The sequence below is a fragment of the Cryptomeria japonica genome, chromosome 9 (genome assembly GCF_030272615.1).
Source record: "Cryptomeria japonica chromosome 9, Sugi_1.0, whole genome shotgun sequence".
NCBI classification, from domain to species: Eukaryota; Viridiplantae; Streptophyta; class Pinopsida; order Cupressales; family Cupressaceae; genus Cryptomeria; species Cryptomeria japonica.
Window position 1 is genome coordinate 735370024 of NC_081413.1, and position 5746 is coordinate 735375769.

A 5746-nucleotide genomic window follows, 5' to 3' on the forward strand; every position below is an offset into this window, starting at 1 on the left:
GCCGGAGGGGACAGGCATCAAGTGGTGGGGTTATGGGTCCTCCACCACCACCAGATAGAGGGGACAGGAGGGATGATCCTGGGGCAGGTCCTTCGGGGGCTCAGATTCCGTCGAGGCCAGGCGGCTCCGAGGGAGGGAGTTCATCATAGCCTTAGAGGGCTCCCTATGTATCAGTATTGTACCATTTTTGTATGATGATGTAGACACCTGCGGGTGATTTTGTAGCCATATGATTTTTTGACATCATTGTATCATGACACTTTTGATTATATATATGAGATGATTCATTTTTGCGGCAGCTATATGCATGTGTACCTATGTGATGAGATGTTTCATGATGTATGTTTATGATATGGATGCAAATATGTACATGATGCAATGCAATATTTTTGTTCTTTTATGTTGTATATGTGATGCATGATGCAAATGTGAATGTATGTAATGCAGATGAATATAATAATGTAAATGTAAATTGTGCTAACAGATGTTGTGTGCAGGATGTGATGCAGTTGTGATATCTATATGTATGTGTAAAATGCTTATATGTGGTAATGCAGGTGCAGCTACATGAAATGCAAATGTTTTTGGTGTGTCATTATACTCAGTCATGTGATAGCAGGCTACACGGACTCGAAAAAGATGATGGAAGTCAATCAAGAAAGGGGGATGAAAGAAAGAAGATATGAAAGTGAAAGAGCTTCTTCTGCGTTATCATCATTGAGCTTTATTATGGCAAGTAGGTTATGACAATCGAGGCATATGTTTGACCCAGAAAGTCATTGTACCTGTTTGCATGGAGATAAGACAGTCACAAACAAGGAATGCCCCAGTTCACACTAGACTCACAGTGTCCTCATATCCTTGGACAAGTCATAGCATTACTAAAAGACAATCCACAAACAGCAAATACAAATAGGTGATGATACCCCATCCTCGCCTTTCTAGTCAAAGACATCCTGGAGATAGAATCTCTAGTCAGAGACATCCTGGAAAAGCTAAAAGACATGTCACCAAAAAGATGAAATCAAAAGAAAACCAAGACTCGACACCAACATCCACTGTAGTCCTCAAATTTAGTGTCTCTTGTCACTTGTATAAGTCTTATTTGATTGTGGTCACAATGTTTACTTTCACAAAAAGGATAGATAGCACTGAACCATATGTTGTCTGAGTCTATTGAAAGATTTGATTTTGTTGAAGCTCATTGTTGTTGCTGTCTCATCTGAAATTGACTGAATCCATGAAGCTAATACTTTATTGCAGAGAAGATGAAACTTTATTTGTGGACTGGCGATGCAAATGTTGCTTTATTGCGGATTGTGCGCGAATAGACTGAAGGAAGCTGGAAGAACTGTACTCCTCGAAACATGTGATGTTCTCAGTTCCACACCCATCACTAGATGTAAGAATTGCCTTAGCCACAGATAGGATCTGATTTATTATGGATGGAAAGGGATGAAAAGGGAGGTTTATTATGAATGGCGAACCAATCTTAGGTAGATCAATAACAAGCCATGATAGGAATGTGTAAGTTTATTATGAATGAATTGGTTGTGAGTGTGTGCAAAGTGAAAGGATGAAAGTGAATCCTGAAGGAGGGAGGAGCAATGGTGCTAGTGACCCAGTTTTCACCATGGTACTTGCCCAGGCCACCACCAAAGTGGTTTTCACCGTTGGACGAAATTATTTCTCTTTACTTTTTTCGATTTTTTCAATTTTTTTGTGTCACAAGGTCCTTGTTTGCCAGGTTTTCACCAAGTAACGATTTTTTTTGTTTTTATGATTTTTTTGTATTTTTGAATTAGGATATTCCGAAGAGCTATGTGTAGAACCTACGAAGGTGCATGCTGTTGATAGGATCCTCCAAAGGTTCACCTTCTGTAGTTGAGAGCTGATATGCCCCAGATCCATATGCTGCTGTAACGATGTAAGGACCAAGCCAATTTGGTTCGAACTTTCCCTTCTTCTCTCTGTCTTGTTGATTCTTGGGGTTTTCTCTGAGAACCAAGTCACCTACCTCAAATGTACGAGGCTTGACCTTGTGATTGTAGCTGTGACTCATTCATTGTTGGTAAGCCTTGAGATGATTAAAAGCAGTTTGTCTCCGTTCATCCAGCAGTTCTAGTTCTTGTAAGCGAGAGACCCTGTAATCTTCATTAGTGATGATGTTTTGCAAAGAGACCCGTAAAGAGGGTAACTCAACCTCAATAGGCAAGATGGCTTTAGCGCCATAGATAAGTGAATAGGGTGTAGCTCCTGTAGGTGTGCGGACACTTGTGCGGTAGGCCCAAAGTGCAGGATTGAGTTAGATATGCCAATTATGGCCAGCGTCGTCGACTGTCTTCTTGAGGATTTTAAGGATTGTTTTATTAGACGCCTCAGCTTGGCCATTACCTTGGGGGTAATATGGTGTGGAGAAACGATGGGAAATATGAAAGTGGTCACAGAGTTCACGAACATCCTAATTTTTGAAGGGACGCCCGTTATCAGTAATAATGGAAACAGGAATACCATATTAGCAAATGATATAGTTAAGGATGAAGGTAGCAATCTGTTTTCCAGTGACTTGTGTGAGAGGCATGGCTTCAATCCATTTTGTGAAATAATCTATGGCTATGATAATGAATTTATGACCATTAGAGGAAGGAGGGTGAATCTTGCCTATGAGGTCGAGTCCCCACTGACAAAAGGGCCAAGGAGATGCATGTGGTTGTAGTTCTTGTGTTGGCGCATGTATGAGGTCTCCATGAATTTGACATTGCTTACATTTCTTGACAAACTGATATGAGTCTTTTTCCATATTGGGCCAGTAATATCCAGTCTTGATGAGTTTCTTGGCCAAGGTAGGACCACTAGCATGTGGACCACATATCCCTTCATGCACTTCACATAATGCAATCTGAGCTTCGTCGCTTTCTAGACATCTAAGAAGAGTGCCATCTAGACCTTGCCAGTATAGGATATCAACTAAAATGACATATCGAGAGGATTGGCGAATGAAGGTGCGGCGTTGGTTATTTGATAGATCAGGAGGTAGGGTATTGTCGCAAAGGTATGTGAAGATGGAACCATATAACTAGGATTCAGGACCAACAACACATATCATTTCAGTAGGAGTGATCTCATATGAAGGAAACAACACGTTGTCCACCAAGAACTCATAGCAGGTCTCATTTTGAGGTAGATCAATCAGTGAAGCAATTGTAGCCATGGCATCTGCAGCACAATTCTGCTCTCTTGGTATCTGCTCAAAATCTATCTTTGTGAAATGTTGTTTCAAATCATCCACGATTTGCTTGTAAGGCATTAATTTTTCATCTTTTGTTTGGTAATCATTAGTTGCTTGACGGATGACAAGTTGGGAATCCCCAAAAACATGAAGTTCTTGGATCTTCCACTGAACTACAATTCATAATCTAGTTGTTAGTGCCTCATATTCCGCTATATTGTTAGTGCAAGGAAATGATAAGCGGTATGATTTTGGTATAGAATCTACTTGAGGATTTATAAAGAGAATACCAGCTCCTGCTCCATGCTGTGTGTATGAGCCGTCAAAGTATAGTTGCCATGGCTTTGCCTGTGATATTGTTAAAATGGATTCATCTGGAAATTCTGAATTTAGAGGAACATCATCAATCATGGGGGCATCTGCTAATTGATCCGTGATGGCTTGTCCTTTTATTGCTTTTCTGTCCACATACTCGATGTCAAATTCACTAAGGATTATTACCCATTTGGCCAGCCACCGAGTAAATGTTGCTTTATTGAGAAGGTATTTTAATGGATCAATTCTTGCAACCAACTTAGTCTTATGAGTGAGCATATAATGTCATAATTTATGCGAAGCAAAGACCACGGTGAGACATGCACACTCGATTGGTGTGTAGTTTAGCTCATATCCCACCAATGTGCGACTGATACAGTATACGACCTTTTCCTTGCCCTCAGCAATTTGTTGTGCTAGGAGTGCCCCCAGCACTGTTGGAGTAGCTGATATGTATAGTAGCAAAGGCTGATCTGGAACTGGTGGCATCAAAACTGATGGATTCAAAAGATAATCTTTGAGCGTCTGAAAAGCCTGTTGACAGTTATTATCCCATTTGAATTTGATATTTTTATGTAGTGGGTGCTGGAAAGGATTACACTTATTTGCAAGTTGTGCTATGAATCTTCGTATGGACTGAAGTCTACCTTGTAAGGATCGAAGTTGACTGATATTTCTAGGTGGCGGCATGTCCAAGATAGCCTTGACCTTTGCTGGATCGGCTTCGATTCCTCTTTTGGACACAATGAATCTTAGGAGTTTCCTGGAGGTTACTCCAAAGACACATTTCTTGGGGTTTAATCTTACTTTGTATTTTTCCAACCGATCAAAGATGACCGAAAGTATGTCCAAATGTGTATCTCTATCTATTGATTTACCCAAGAGATCATCAACATAATCTTCCACAGTTATGTGCATGAGATCATGAAAGATAGTGGTCATTGCTCTTTGATATGTAGCACCTGCATTTTTTAGCCCAAAGGGCATGACATTCCAACAGAAAGTTCCCCAAGGACAAGTGAATGATGTTTTGTGTTGATCTTCGGGTGTGATCCTTATTTGATTATAACCAGAAAATCTATCCATTAATGATAACATTTCGTGACCTGTTGTGAGATCAACGATCAAGTCAATATTTGGTAATGGGAAGTCATCTTTTGGACAAGCTTTGTTGATGTCTCTGAAATCTATACATATTCTGATACTGCGATTTGGTTTACTGACAGGTACTAAATTGGAGATCCATTCAGGATAATCAATTGGGCATATGAATCCGACATCCAATAACTTCTCCAGCTCTGCTTTGACTAGTAATGCCACTTGTGTATGCATTTTTCTTAATTTCTGTTTCATTGGCTTTGCCCTCGATTTGACTGTCAAATGATGCATTACCAAGTCCGGATCTAGTCCAGGCATATCAGCGTATGACCATGCAAAGTTGATTTGTCATTCCATGAAGAAACTTATGAACTGTGACCTTTCAGACTCTATCAATGATTTAGCCAGGAATATGTTGTGTGGAACCTCTTCCGTACCAATATTTGTTTTGATAGTCTCCTCTACCAGCATGGATGACTTTTCCTCATACGAGGCTGGGAGAATGTCGAGTCTTCCATCTTCGGGTGCCTCAGAGAGGTTTTCACCCTCAGATACGTCCTTTCTTTTTACTTTTTTGGGATCAGATAGCGCCACAGTGTGGTTTTCGCCATAAGACCCTTGATTTGTTCTTATTTTCACATTTTTGCGACTGGAAGGTCTGACACCCTCACCAAAATATGCCATGTTGTTGAGTTCTATAGTGTATCCTGCTTTATGGTCCCTAGGGGGAAGATCATCTCGTATGCCAAGATAGTCAATAACAGCTTCGTCATTTTGGAATGTGTAAAATTGTGCTAGTCCTTCCTGATCCCAGTCAATGAGTTGGTGGTGGACAAGGGGAAGGCCTTTAATGTTTTCGGAGTTTGTGGGGTTAAGAGTGAAGATGTGGTTATATTCGGGTATGTCGAGGTAATTATTGAGGTCATCGATGGCACTCTCCTCATCAGTCTCGATCGCAAGCGAATCCAAATTGTCATCACTAGTAGCACATTCTGGGATAGGTGTTTTCATCCTATGTGATTTCGACCTGGAACCTTGAGACGAAGACTGTGCAAAATCCTCATGGTTTGTTTCTTGACCAACTCTGAACTTTTTATAAAATTC